Source organism: Salmo salar, chromosome 13, assembly GCF_965601325.2.
Source record: "Salmo salar chromosome 13, fSalSal1, whole genome shotgun sequence".
Classification (NCBI taxonomy): Eukaryota; Metazoa; Chordata; class Actinopteri; order Salmoniformes; family Salmonidae; genus Salmo; species Salmo salar.
In genome coordinates this window covers 81,669,203-81,685,239 of record NC_138303.1, presented here as the reverse complement: position 1 = coordinate 81,685,239, position 16,037 = coordinate 81,669,203, and the positions used below count along the sequence as shown (strand labels likewise).

The following is a 16,037-nucleotide window of genomic DNA, read 5'->3' as shown; positions in this document are numbered from 1 at the left end:
ACCTGTAGACAAGAGATCGCCTCGGGGTTAAGATGTTGGTGCACTGAGGCAGACATGATGATTTCATATAGATTAATGGCTGGATATGTAGACGCTAAAAGCACAGTGCTGAACTCATGGAAAGTTACTCATTGACTGAGTCGAGAGGCAGAGAGAGAAGGGGGCTAGTCAGTGGGTGTTATCACAGGCATGACCAGGATCATGTCCAGTGAATTGGAAAGCAAACCGTTTAATGGATATTATTTCTGTTGTGTCTAGATAATATAGATAATAAGATACACAGTAACATAGTTATTGATGTGCCTATTTTCAATCTGTTCATTTTTTTCAACATCATTTACAGATTAAAATAGTACGCTTGCCTCTGTAGTTGTACGCCCGCATACAGTGCATGCCTGCATAAGTCATTTGAGTTGTTCATCCTCTTCCAATCCAAGTGCTTCTTCATAGTGAATGATATCCATTTCGGGATCTGGTTACATTTTTAAATAAATATCTGTTCCTAACTTTTCACCCCCTAAAGTGCAGAGAACCAAACTGTTCACCCCACCCCACCTGCTGGAGACCTTAAGAGATGTTGTTCAGGTTGTGTACCTGTAGCACTTTGTCTGGCCAGGAGGTGGCGCTGTTACCCTGTCTTTAAGACGTGTTGCCCATCATGTTTACACTGTGTTAATTGTGATGTTGATTTTTAGAGGACAAAGAGAATATTAGCATAGTGATACATTTGTTATGGTTCACAAGCTCCTCAATTACACCCGTCTACTGAAGCTACAGCTGTTTATTTGGTTTAGTAATAAAGCTAAAGGTGATGGCTACTGAAAAATCAATTCAATATAAATCAGATTTCTCTGATTTGAAATGGGGAAGGCATGTTTCTGGTTTGATAAAGCAGAATCATTCAGACAAAAACAGCTCTTTATTCAGGTGCCAAATTGGAGGTGCTGTGTGTTGTGTCCATGATGCTGGCATGAGACGAAACACTAGAACAGGCTGGTACATGTCACGTATTAACGACCATTGTTAATTTGCACTGAAATAGATACAGAAGCAGGCTGCACAGAATCAAGATATATTGTTTTAGAGGACAAAGATGTTGGATTAAGGACATGTTATACCTGAAAAACACATACAGTGGGGGGAAAAAGTATTTGATCCCCTGCTGATTTTGTACGTTTGCCCACTGACAAAGAAATGATCAGTCTATAATTTTAATGGTAGGTTTATTTGAACAGTGAGAGACAGAATAACAACAAAAAATCCAGAAAAACGCATGTAAAAAATGTTCTAAAATGATTTGCATTTTAATGAGGGAAATAAGTATTTGACCCCCTCTCAATCAGAAAGATTTCTGGCTCCCATGTGTCTTTTATACAGGTAACGAGCTGAGATTAGGAGCACACTCTTAAAGGGAGTGCTCCTAACCGCAGCTTGTTACCTGTAAAAAAGACACCTGTCCACAGAAGCAATCAATCAATCAGATTCCAAACTCTCCACCATGGCCAAGACCAAAGAGCTCTCCAAGGATGTCAGGGACAAGATTGTAGACCTACACAAGGCTGGAATGGGCTACAAGACCATTGCCAAGCAGCTTGGTGAGAAGGTGACAACAGTTGGTGCGATTATTCGCAAATGGAAGAAACACAAAAGAACTGTCAATATCCCTCGGCCTGGGGCTCCATGCAAGATCTCACCTCATAGGGTTGCAATAATGATCATGAGAACGGTGAGGAATCAGCCCAGAACTACACGGGAGAATCTTGTCAATGATTTCAAGGCAGCTGGGGACCATAGTCACCAAGAAAACAATTGGTAACACACTACGCCGTGAAGGACTGAAATCCTGCAGCGCCCGCAAGTTCCCCCTGCTCAAGAAAGCACATATACATGCCCATCTAAAGTTTGCCAATGAACATCTGAATGATTCAGAGGACAACGGGTGAAAGTGTTGTGGTCAGATGAGACCAAAATGGAGCTCTTTGGCATCAACTCAACTCGCCGTGTTTGGAGGAGAAGGAATGCTGCCTATGACCCCAAGAACACCATCTCCACTGTCAAACATGGAGGTGGAAACATTATGCTTTGGGGGTGTTTTTCTGCTAAGGGGACAGGACAACTTCACCGCATCATTTGACGGGGCCATGTACCGTCAAATCTTGGGTGAGAACCTCCTTCCCTCAGCCAGGGCATTGAAAATGGGTCGTGGATGGATATTCCAGCATGACAATGACCCAAAACACACGGCCAAGGCAACAAAGGAGTGGCTCAAGAAGAAGCACATTAAGGTCCTGGAGTGGCCTAGCCAGTCTCCAGACCTTAATTCCATAGAAAATCTGTGGAGGGTGCTGAAGGTTCGAGTTGCCAAACGTCAGCCTCGAAACCTTAATGACTTGGAGAAGATCTGCAGAGGAGTGGGACAAAATCCCTCCTGAGATGTGTGCAAACCTGGTGGCCAACTACAAGAAACGTCTGACCCCTGTGATTGCCAACAAGTGTTTTGCCACCAAGTACTAAGTCATGTTTTGCAGAGGGGTCAAATACTTACTTCGCTCATTAAAATGCAAATAATTTTATAACATTTTTGACATGCGTTTTTCAGGATTTTTTTGTTGTTATTCTGTCTCTCACTGTTCAAATAAACCTACCATTAAAATTATAGCCTGATCATTTCTTTGTAAATGGGCAAACGTACAAAATCAGCAGGGGATCAAATACTTTTTTCCCTCACTGTATATGTGGACCATCAGAGGGCCTAATTAGTCATTAAGCCTCTTTCAAGATATGTTGCTGCCATATAATCATTGAGCAGCAGTGGATTCTGCATATAAAAGTCCATGTGTTTTGGTATTAGACTTGAGCAAATTTGTAAAATGAGGACTGTTTAGGAATACCCCCTCCTGAAGTAATTCCCTTTATATGGGCCAACTCATGGTGGCTGATGATAATGACACTGCAACTGCTGTGTGGCAATGGGGAAAACACTCAATGGTCAGTTTCCAATGGGGCCATAATAACCCTGATGGGGAGTAGTAGGTCATAAATATTGTCATGGCTTCATGGTCAGGATGAACAGAGATCACAAACGGCAGGGTGTAGTAGGGAGGCCTAACAGAGGAGGCCAGAGACATAATCACTCACTGCTTGTCAAGGGATCATAAATTCACAGCACCACTCCATAATAGGACAAAGGCCTCATTTATATACTGCTTCTCAGTCCCGGTCCTAAGCGGGATTTGTCTCACGGGAAAAAACATTTCAGTGGACCCCCTCTTAACAGTGGAGAGACACATTTTAAGAGTTAAAGCTAATTTCCTGCAATTCTACATATTTTTGCCATGACATGCCATTTTTGGTCTTAATTTAAGGTTCGGGTTAAGCATATTGTTAGCAGTGTGGTTAAGGTTAGGGTTTAAGTTAGGGTTAGGTTTCAAAATTGAATAAGATAAATTGTAGAAATGGGCAGGTTTAGCCATAATTGTGACTTTGTGGCTGGATTCAAGTAGAATGTAAATGCATATCTTTGTAGGGTGGTTAATGGAGATATTTGGAGAGGTTCGGTGAGATTTTGTTTACATACAAAGCTGCTCTTTTTCACCCTCACATAATCTGTAGCCTTGTCCCAGATGTGTGTGCTGTCTTGTCAACTCTTATGGACAGGTGTGACAATTTATCACATAATCAGAATTACCTTTATTCGCCAAGTACATTTATACATACTCAGAATTTTACTTGGTGGTATGGTGCTGGTAGTGATAGACAACGTTTAGAGACAGAACACAGACAGCAGAGTTTAAACAAAGTTTACATACATTATATACAACTTGGTAGAGTGAGCATAGAGCTATAGAGAATGGGCAGGGGATATACAAATATACAAACAGTAGGTATACAGTTGATCTACAATGGATGTACAGAATCAGTATGAATATATCTAAATGCAGAGAGATGAACAGAGTGCAAATGTATAGTGCAGTTATTTTGTGAACAGTTCAGAGATGGCTTAATGTGTTGTGCAGCAGAGAGTGCATAGTCCTTTACTCTCTATCGGCCAGTTGGTGAGGGCCACAGCCCGGGGAAAGAAACTGTTCAAGTAGTGGGAAGTTTTGGTCCTGAACTGCCTGCCAGAGGATAATTTTCAGAAGAGGGGTTGACCGGGGATGGAGGGGTCAAATAGCCCTTACACAGCCTGTAGGTGTGTTTCGGGTCATTGTTTTGTTGAAAAACAAATGATAGTCCCGCTAAGTGCAAACCAGATGTGATGGCGTATCGCTGCAGAATGCGGTGGTAGCCATGCTGGTTAAGTGTGGCTTGAATTCTAAATAAATCAGTGTCATCAGAAAAGCACCATCACACCTCCTCCTCCATGCTTCATGGTGGGAACCACACATGCAGAGATCATCCGTTCACCTACTCTGCGTCTCACAAAGACACAGCGACACGACATACTCGGATACATATCCCGAAATAAATAAATGATCTCACTCCAATACATTTTTATAGAAAGTTAGCAAAAATAGATAATATCTTGTTACCACGGAAAGGAAAATAGTTGTCTATTTGTGGAAAAATTACCCTGATTAACTCTTTAGTCATATCGCAGTTTACATATTTGCTTTTGGTCTTAACTAACCTAGCAAACAGTTATTTAAATTATATGAGAAAAAAGATTCCATTTTATTTGGAATGGCAAGACAGACAAAATTAAACAAGCCTATTTATATAATGAATATGAATTCGGAGGGCAGAAATTATTCAATATTAAAGCCTTAGACCTCTCACTTCAGTCATACTGTCACGGTTGTCGTAGGAATGAGCGGACCAAAGTGCAGCGTGTGTGTCGTTCCACATTTTATTTATACTGTGAAACTATGCAATACATAAATAAACTGAATGACAAAACAACAAACCATGACGCAGAGGTGAAACATACACTACTCAAAATTATCTCCCACAAACCCAGGTAGAAAAAACCCTACTTAAGTATGATCTCCAATTAGAGACAATGAGGACCAGCTGCCTCTAATTGCAGATCATCCCAAACAAAACCAACATAGAAATACAAAACTAGAACATGAACATAGAAATACAAAACATAGAAAAACACCCCCTGTCACGCCCTGACCTACTCTACCATAGAAAATAACATCTTACTATGGTCAGGACGTGACAGTACCCCCCCCCCCCAAAGGTGCAGACTCCGACCGCACCTAAACAAAACAACAAAAAACACAAGAAAAGGGGGGTAGGGAGGGTGACAAGCATCTATGGCGGCTCTGGTGCAGTACCCAGAGGCGGCTCCGGTTCAGGGCGTAACCCCCACTCTGCCCGCTGATCCCTCTGCTTCAGTACCACCGGACCGTGGATCGTCGTCGGAGGAACCGGGCTGCAGGCCGCCTCCTGGGGGAACCGGGCTGCAGGCCGCCTCCTGGGGGAACCGGGCTGCAGGCCGCCTCCTGGGGGAACCGGGCTGCAGGCCGCCTCCTGGGGGAACCGGGCTGCAGGCCGCCTCCTGGGGGAACCGGGCTGCAGGCCGCCTCCTGGAGACTCCGGGCTGCAGGCCGCCTCCTGGAGACTCCGGGCTGCAGGCCGCCTCCTGGAGACTCCGGGCTGCAGGCCGCCTCAGGAGGTTCCGGGCTGCAGGCCGCCTCAGGAGGTTCCGGGCTGCAGGCCGCCTCAGGAGGTTCCGGGCTGCAGGCCGCCTCAGGAGGTTCCGGGCTGCAGGCCGCCTCAGGAGGTTCCGGGCTGCAGGCCGCCTCAGGAGGTTCCGGGCTGCAGGCCGCCTCAGGAGGTTCCGGGCTGCAGGCCGCCTCAGGAGGTTCCGGGCTGCAGGCCGCCTCAGGAGGTTCCGGGCTGCAGGCCGCCTCAGGAGGTTCCGGGCTGCAGGCCGCCTCAGGAGGTTCCGGGCTGCAGGCCGCCTCAGGAGGTTCCGGGCTGCAGGCCGCCTCAGGAGGTTCCGGGCTGCAGGCCGTCTCAGGAGGTTCCGGACCGGGGATCGTCGCTACAGGCTCCACGCCATGGATCACCACTGCAGGCTCCACACTATGGATCACCACTGGAGGCTTTGTGCCATGGATCATCACTGGAGGCTCCGGGCCATGGATTATCACTGGAGGCTTCGTGTCATGGATCATCTCTACAGGCTCCGGGCCATGGATCATCCCTACAGGTTTCTTGCCATGGATTATCCCTACAGGCTCCGGGCCATGGATCATCACTGGAGGCTTCGCCCTGGTGACACAGTGCGCATCACCACATAACACGGTGCTTGCTTCATCACTCGCTCCCCACGGTAAGCACGGGGAGTTGGCTCAGGTCTCTGGCCAAGATAAAGCAAAGCAGTGTGACACAAACAACAACACAGAGTTACACATGGAATAAAGAAACGTACAGTCAATAACACAATAGAAAAGTATATATACAGTGTATGCAAATGAGGTAAGATTACAGAGGTAAGGCACTAAATAGGCCATAGTGGCGAAATAATTAGAATATAGCAATTAAACACTGGAGTGATAGATGTGCAGAAGATGAATGTGCAAGTAGAGATACTGGGGTGCAAAGGAGCAAAACAAAATAATACAATATGAGGATGAGGTAGTTGGGTGGGCTATTTACAGATGGGCTATGTACAGGTGCAATGATCTGTAAGCTGCTCTGACAGCTGATGCTTTAAGTTAGTGAGGGAGATAAGAGTCTCCAGCTTCAGTGATTTTTGCAGTTCGTTCCAGTCATTGGCAGCAGAGAACTGGAAGGAAAGGTGGCCAAAGGAGGAATTGGCTTTGGGGGTGACCAGTGAAATATACCTGCTGGAGCGCGTGCTACGGGTGGGTGCTGTTATGGTGACCAGTGAGCTGAGATAAGGCGGGGCTTTACCTAGCAAAGACTTATAGATGACTTGGAGCCAGTAGGTTTGGCGACGAATATGAAGCGAGGGCCAGCCAACGAGAGCATACAGGTCGCAGTGGTGGTTAGTATATGGGGCTTTGGTGACAAACGGATGGCACTGTGATAGACTGCATCCAATTTGCTGAGTAGAGTGTTGGAGGCTATTTTGTAAATGACATCGCCAAAGTCAAGGATCGGTAGGATAGTCAGTTTTACGAGGGTATGTTTCGCGGCTTGTTTTTGGTCACAGGTCCAGGAATGGCTGAAGAATTGCAACATTTACCTGGAGCTAACTCTGCAAATAGCACTACTGGGTGATTTGAAAAGTCATAGTCAATCAATCAATAATATGATAATACTTTAAGCAAAAATTTTAATTTTTAATTTACAATCTGTAGAAATTATGAGAATAGAAAGGTTCAGAACTATTGTGAAACATTCAGCATATGGCAAATAGAAATCCAATATGGATGGTGTTAAGAGATAGATGGGAGGGGTTGGATGGAGCTGAAGGTTAGGAATAATAACAACTAATAACAACAAGCTAATGTACTGTGTCTATAAAACATATAGATTCAAAACTTTTGTGAAAGAAATAGATGGGAGAGATTAAGGTTAGAGGAAGGACAGGACTAAAAACAAACAAAATATAACTATTGTAAAATAACTGTACCCGTAAAATATATATAGTATGTATAAGCTGGAAGTAGAAGCCGAAGCTTTGTTGTTCACTACTTTACTCCAATTAGGGGAGGGGTGGTAGGGTTAGAAAGTAATAAAGGAAAAAAAAATATATATATTTTGAAGGTGTTGTGCAGGCTGAAATTGGGGTTGAGAGTTACCCTTTAATGACAATTTTTTGGAACGAAAAACGATTTTATTTATAGGTCATATTTCATAGACATCTGTAAAAACTGGAATGTTACTTTAAAGGTTGACTTTGGGCCAAAATGCTAAAATAACAGCTTTAAACTGATCAATGCATCATCATACCAGGTAATTTAATGCATAAAGAAAACTGATGAATAAGATACTTGGCAACAGAAGTTACATTTCTTACCGATCTCTACAGCTTCAGTCCAAAAACAAATCCTTAGAAATTATATCAACACATACTGGACGAAATACTGGCTAGCTACAAGTGGATAGCTTTGCTAATGAACTAGCTACATCGGTCGCAGCGCGCATGACCAGAATGACACAACGATGAACCACCAAATGCACACACAAGAGGAGGAGCCAAAGTCGACAGTTAAAGCTAATTTCCTGCAATTCTACACATTTTGCCATTGCTCATTATAATAAAAGTTACATTTTAAAAAATTAAAATATGGCGTGTTAATTAATATGCTATCTGGGGAGCCCCAATGAATCAACCTGTTCTAAATATTGGGGAGGACTAGGGCTGTTGAGGTGACTGTATTCCCGCCACACCGGCAGTCATTAGTCATGACCACAGTCAAATTCCATGTGACCGTTTAGTCATGGTAACTATGCTTCTCCAAGCTCTGATGCTGCTGATGGTCATTAGTAGCCTACCAAACATGCTAACTGCCTGGTTGGTACTCAGCACTCTATTGTCCCACTAATCACTGACATCAATGCAAATGTAATCAAAAATCAAACACTTCATGAGAGCCAATGAGCTCATGTTGCACAACATTTCTATAGGCTATACAATTGCGTGAGAAAACAGAGTTTTCATGGCCTCTATTAAAAAGAAGAGGATCCCATCAGCTTTCTATAAGCTAGGGCTACTAAACTGATTTCTCAACTTTCCTAATATTAAGCACATTACTTCTCTTTACAACAGGAGTATAGCCTACCTGGCTGGCATGGAAATGAACCACGAGAAAAGCGTCCTCCATTCGCTATTTAAGTGCAACATTTACATATATTTTTTCCCCAGCCAGTTTCGAGACAGGTGCATGATAATGGTCCATTCTATATAAATAAAAAATTCACACATAGAGTATTTAGTATATGTAAAGACAAGATTAAATCAAGAAAAGTCTGATGGGTGACAATATTAGCCTATCACTTGTGAATTATATATGATCACTTGTGAATGATGCCCAGCTTACAGTGGGGGAAAAAAGTATTTGATCCCCTGCTGATTTTGTACGTTTGCCCACTGATAAAGAAAGGATCAGTCTGTCATTTTAATGGTAGGTTTATTTGAACAGTGAGAGACAGAATAACAACAACAAAAATCCAGAAAAACACGTCAGAAATGTGCATTTTAATGAGGGAAATAAGTATTTGACCCCCTCTCAATCAGAAAGATTTCTGGCTCCAAGGTGTCTTTTATACAGGTAACGAGCTGAGATTAGGAGCACACTCTTAAAGGGAGTGCTCCTAACTGCAGCTTGTTACCTGTATAAAAGACACCTGTCCACAGAAGCAATCAATCAATCAGATTCCAAACTCTCCACCATGGCCAAGACCAAAGAGCTCTCCAAGGATGTCAGGGACAAGATTGTAGACCTACACAAGGCTGGAATGGGCTACAAGACCATCGCCAAGCAGCTTGGTGAGAAGGTGACAACATTTGGTGCGATTATTCGCAAATGGAAGAAACACAAAAGAACTGTCAATATCCCTCGGCCTGGGGCTCCATGCAAGATCTCACCTCGTGGGGTTGCAATGATCATGAGAACGGTGAGGAATCAGCCCAGAACTACACGGGAGGATCTTGTCAATGATCTCAAGGCAGCTGGGACCATAGTCACCAAGAAAACAATTGGTAACACACTACGCCGTGAAGGACTGAAATCCTGCAGCGCCCGCAAGGTCCCCCTGCTCAAGAATACATATACATGCCCATCTAAAGTTTGCCAATGAACATCTGAACGATTCAGAGGACAACTGGTGAAAGTGTTGTGGTCAGATGAGACCAAAATGGAGCTCTTTGGCATCAACTCAACTCGCCGTGTTTGGAGGAGGAGGAATGCTGCCTATGACCCCAAGAACACCATCTCCACCGTCAGTTGGTAGAGCATGGTGTTTGCAACGCCAGGGTTGTGGGTTCGTTTCCCACGGGGGACCAGTACAGAGAAAAAAATGTATGAAATGTATGCATTCACTACTGTAAGTCGCTCTGGATAAGAGCGTCTGCTAAATGACTAAAATGTAAATGTAAAATGTCAAACATGGAGGTGGAAACATTATGCTTTGGGGGTGTTTTTCTGCTAAGGGGACAGGACAACTTCACCGCATCATTTGACGGGGCCATGTACCGTCAAATCTTGGGTGAGAACCTCCTTCCCTTAGCCAGGGCATTGAAAATGGGTCGTGGATGGGTATTCCAGCATGACAATGACCCAAAACACACGGCCAAGGCAACAAAGGAGTGGCTCAAGAAGAAGCACATTAAGGTCCTGGAGTGGCCTAGCCAGTCTCCAGACCTTAATTCCATAGAAAATCTGTGGAGGGAGCTGAAGGTTCGAGTTGCCAAACGTCAGCCTGAAAACCTTAATGACTTGGAGAAGATCTGCAAAGAGGAGTGGGACAAAATCCCTCCTGAGATGTGTGCAAACCTGGTGGCCAACTACAAGAAGCGTCTGACCTCGGTGATTGCCAACAAGGGTTTTGCCACCAAGTACTAAGTCATGTTTTGCAGAGGGGTCAAATACTTATTTCCCTCATTAAAATGCAAATAATTTGATAACATTTTTGACATGCGTTTTTCTGGATTTTTGTTGTTGTTATTCTGTCTCTCACTGTTCAAATAAACCTACCATTAAAATTATAGACTGATCATTTCTTTGTAAGTGGGCAAACGTACAAAATCAGCAGGGGATCAAATACTTTTTCCCCCCCACTGTATGTGTAGTAAGGCAAGAAACAGCACATTTCAAATCATAGTCGCACAGCTAATGTAGCCTAGCCGAGGTTTGTATAACTAAACTAAAGTGGCCAAATAACTTCTTAAAATTCAGCACATTAATCCGCTTTACAACCGGTGTAGAGAGTAACTGGCATACATAGGAGGTGTGTGAGTTTCACATTTAGGGAACAGAATTTTCACTATAAAACTGCACCTTTATAATAAAGCATTGCACGCATAATCACATTTGTGGTTCCTTTTGAGAAACGTGCTTTCCCGCTAATTGATTGCATTTTGGAACATTCGCGCTTACTGTTGTGTGTGCAATGCTGCACTTATAATGTGAAGAAATAGCCTAATAGTTTATCAACATTTTAAGCTAAACGTTCTGATCTATTGCATCAGCCTCATTGCTTTTAAAAGTTTTTTTTATGCTAGTGGTTATATTAATTTGGGATCTATCGCATCCCACAACAGTCCCAAACTATGTTTGGAAAATGTGTTTCTCGCACAGAAGGACAAGTAGACCAATAGAATAGGTCAACTTTTGTAATTTGGGGGATGGTAGATTGACATAGGCTAGTGCTTTTGCTGTTTGTTAGGCCTACTCATCTTGTTTGCTGATGAAAAGTAAATGTGAACAGTTTTTCCAACATCTTCAATATGCCCCTCAGAATTCGATGAGAAGGATGCGCAGTTGCATCCCCGATGTGTCTGTCTTCAGTTGTAGCCTACTTCGGAGCTGAATTGTGAGAAGGGCCCGATCACATGATGGGCTTTGGCTAATAAGAATTGAGATATCCGAGAGAGCCATGTGAGTGAGAGGTGCTTCGGAGCAAGCAGCCGGGAGAAGGGAATTATAATTATTATATTCAGCCCAAGGGCACAACAGCCACTGACCGCAAAAGGCAAGGATTATTTTAGGGGCATTACGGCCACAAAAGGGGGATGCCGGTGGGAAATTTGAGACATTATCAAGTGCTTGTCAAATCGTGAATGAGAGACTGATGAAGTGTGTGCAGCCTGCGCAAAAAAACATTGCCAAGTTCATGCCTTTCATGCAACTTTTTCAAATCATAATTAGTCACATCATGCAGCCTTAGAATGTATTGAAAATCAAAACATTGAGCACAGCGTTTGTATCACAACTAAAGTTGCATAAATATCTCTAAATTAAGCATATAAGAGGACTTGTTTCTTTGTTAACCGCTCAACACAGAATAGCTGCATGTGCACACGCCCCCTCAGAAATCGTTTGGAGAAAATATCCTTTATATTTTATTCAGCTATGTTCAATTGTATTCCTTATACTATAAAATAATATAAAATAATGCCATGGAATTCTAATCAAATCTTGTCTGCTAAATGAACCTGTGTAGCCCACAGCCATATGGCATAGCCAGATCAGGGCCTAACATAAGGACAACTCAGAGTATGCTATTGTGTTCTTCAGAATACATTTTTTTCATATCATGTTTCTTTAGACCTGTCTAAAATATATAATAGATTTATTGTGATGGTGTAGGCTATATTAAATTGATTTATTAGACTTTTTAAAATGTAGATGTTCCAATGGTCTGTATCAGTGGATTGTTGGCTATGCATTGAAGCCAGGAGATGCTAATATGTTTATGTTAATTAACAGTCAATTACCATGAGACCGGCAGTAATTTGCTTGACAATCATCGGCTGACAAAATGTCATGACCACCACAGCCCTAGGGGGGACATGTCCCCCCATCCCTAAGGTGTAAGAGTGGAGGTGAGAGCAAGAATCCTTGAGAAGCCCTGGTGCTGAGGGATAAAGAATCTAAAGGGTGTTTTCCCAGCTTCACGTGTTGCATCCTGTTGATTAGGAAGTTAGTGATCCACTGGCAGATGGAGCTGGACACGTACAGCTGGGAAAGTTTGTCTTGTAGCAGTTCTGGGATGATGTTATTGAACGCAGAGCTAAAGTCCACAAACAATATCCTTGCATCTGTCTTTGGGTTATTGGGGAGTTGACAAGACAGCACAAAAAAACAATCTGTGACCAGGCTACATCATCTGCAAATGACAGAGAATTTCTAGTGTTTTCAGGTCAGGTCCGTAACCGACTGCGCCAGACAACTGTCTTTTTGTGATGCGAAGTCCTCTGGCTCTGGGTCCTGTCTCTTTCAAAATGACTATTTTTTTATTTTACCTTTATTTAACTAGGCAAGTCAGTTAAGAACAAATTCTTATTTTCAATGACAGCCTAGGAACAGTGGGTTAACTGCCTTGTTCAGGGGCAGAACGACAGACTTTTACATTGTCAGCTTGGAGATTCAATCTTGCAACCTTTCGGTTACAAGTCCAAAACTCTAACCACTAGGCTACTTGCCACCCCACCTGCAAGCTTCAACAGAATATGACAGGTAGACTACATGGCTGATCCTGTTACAATTAATGAGCACAGACCAGACACACATGCATGCATGCACATAGGGGAAGAGTGTTTTAATTTTATTTTTATTTAACCTTTATTTAACTAGGCAAGTCAGTTAAGAACAAATTCTTATTTACAATGACGGCCTACCACGGCCAAACCCTAACCCAGACGACCCTGGGCCAATTGTGCGCCGCCCTATGGGACTCCCAAGTTGAGCTAAAGGGGTAAGTTGTTTTTAGGAAACCATACCAAATTAATAATGACCTAAATATTTAGGAAGAGGTCATCATTTCATGGAGTCTGTCAAGGAAGAAACCACATGGAAAAAGTAGTAAGTTAGGTTAAAAAAAATTATTTTCACCAAGTCAAATGAATTTGTGTTAGAGGATTCATGATGCTTGTATCTAAACCAAAGTATATCATTTTAAGGTTATTCTATAAATCAATTGGGGTTTCTATAAGCTTCAATATGAGGTCCTAAACCTAGCATGAAAGTGCATCCTTGTAGCTGTGTGGGCTAATATAGTCAAAATGTTTGCTTGGGTAAGTTGAGCCAATGGCAAGTTGAGCAAATTGAAGTGCTTTCTTCCCAGGTGTAATGCAAGGCATTATCTCTGGGATATGAGGTAACAACAGGGCCAAGTATTTGTTAGGTGTTAAGTCTGTGTTGAAAAATACTTAAAATTATTAAAAGACAAAAAAGCGATTGTGATTGTGTTTAGAAATAAAGATAAATATGGTTTTAAGAATGTAGTGGTCATATTTCATTCAGTACAGAAATGTGTACACGGCTTAACTTACCCTGTCCCGCGGCTCAATTTACCCCATATCCAGGGTAAGTTGTGCCAAGAGACCACTTTTTAGGACAAGCTGTTTTCTTAACTGTAATGTTTACATTAATTCTGATTATTTCCAGGGATACACAACATCATAAAATATATGTAGATACTGTATCTCAATTCAAAGACTCTTCATTCAAAGTCTCAATCATGGACACTCTTACTGACAGTTGTGGCTGCTTTGCATGATGTATTGTTGTTTCTAGCTTCTGGCCCTTTGTGCTGTTGTCTGTGCCCAATAATGTTTGTACCCTGTTTTGTGCTGCTACTATGTTGTGCTGCTGCCATGTTGTGTTGCTACCATGCTGTGTTGTCATGTGTTGCTGCCATGCTATGTTGTCTTAGGTCTCGCTTTATGTAGTGTTGTCTCTCTTGTCATTATGTGTGCTTTGTCCTATTTTTGTATTTATTTGTAATCCCAACCCCCGTCCCCGCAGTCATTGTAAATAAGAATTTGTTCTTAACTGACTTGCCAAGTTAAATAAAATAAAAAATCTTTGTTAGAAATAATACTATATTTCCCTCAATGGAGTGATGCTGAATGTAAAAATTCTTAATTTACCACACTCTCCCCTACAGTATAATTCTAGCATAGAATAGGTGTCATTGTTCGAAAGGAGTTATTATGTATCCTCGTTGACAATAATGGGAATCCACCATAGGCAGTTCCTTTCATGAAAGGAATCCCCACGTGTGACTTCATGTGAAACGAAAATGAAAGGGGTGTTGGATAGTCCGGTCGTTGATAGATCAGTTTCTCTTCTCATATTTTAGCTCTCTTCGTTATTAAAATCTGAATACCAAATTATAGTGTAAACATTTCCCCTATGTAATCATATTAGGTCATACGTGTAGCTATTGTTCGAACAATTTTCCTCTATTCTGTTGACGAAATATACCAAGTCTAAAGGGGTTAAATTATGAGGAATGCATTTGAAAAGGCTAATATAGAGCTCGAATAATGATGATCCTAGATAATACATCGACATAAAATTGTTCCTTTCTTTCAAAACTGTGTAATGTATTATATATGCAGAACGATTTGCATTTAATCTATATTGATATAATAACCCACCCGCTGATGTATAAGTAGTTCGTTCCGAAAAGGTGGGGGGTTTCCCCTCCGCTGAAAGTAATGCGCTGTTCTGCGAGCTACGGTCAACAACACTTTACTGCCCTACAGGCGCTCAAGGACTGAGGTGAAGGGAATCCAAATACCCGCGAATTCCCCTGAAGATTTGACAAAGGATTACAAGGTAAATGGCCGTTAGACATAATAAATAGTTAGCTACATCGTATTACATTGCCACGTTTAATCGCTACTATCATTTTGTTTGGCTCCTGCTGGACATTATTCATCTTGACGACCAGATAATGGGTCACGATTCAGTTAACGTTATCTATGTTGGCTAGCACGGCTAGTCAGTACTGGCAGCAGCAAGTATCATAACAAGGTTTTGCTAGCAACAAGCTAAGTCGTCTACAGTAGCTAGCTGCTTAGCCATTCACTCAGCTAACTACCTAACTAGTTCAATGTGTTGGTATCTAGCTAGCACTATACCGGACGCCACCCGTACTATATAGGGCTAGCTAGCTAGATGGTTAGTTTGGGAGCTAGCTAGCTCTTGATCAGGACTCAATAACAAACAGTACGTTACACATGTCATTGGATGAAGGAGTCTTTATAGGGTTAGTGTTCCAACACAGTCATATCTCCATGCAGGGCCGGTCCTTGCCTTTCTGCTGCCCTAGGCGATAATATAGTAGAAGCATTTCGCTACACCCGTGAATGTTAATTTTTTTTAACCTTTATTTAACTAGGCAAGTCAATGACGGCCTAGGAACAGTGGGTTAACTGCCTTGTTCAGGGGCACAACGACAGATTCGAACTTGCAACCTTTCGGTTACTAGGCCAATGCTCTAACCACTAGGCCACCCAATGTGACCAATAAGATTTGATTTGATATAGGTAAAACATACCCGTTTTCCAGATGTTGGGTTAAATGTAGGTTCTGAATGAAAGGTAAAAAGGTATGTTTAAAATGCACATTTTCCATGACATTGAAAATGCATCT

The 16,037-nt window shown here is 42.4% G+C and overlaps 1 protein-coding gene across 3 annotated transcripts in view; it reads left to right on the top strand.

Moving 5' to 3' along the window:
- Positions 1-16,037, top strand: part of LOC106595457 (protein EURL homolog) — a 57,549-nt gene that overhangs the window by 6,692 nt on the left and 34,820 nt on the right. The window contains exon 1 of one of the 3 annotated variants that reach the window (XM_045692228.2): positions 15,062-15,218. The exons of 1 other annotated variant lie outside the window; for it this stretch is intronic. The gene's annotated coding sequence lies outside the window, so the exon portion shown is untranslated. Of the gene's footprint in view, positions 1-15,061; positions 15,219-16,037 lie in introns of those variants that run through there. One more of the 3 variants, XM_045692229.2, reaches the window with a different exon arrangement.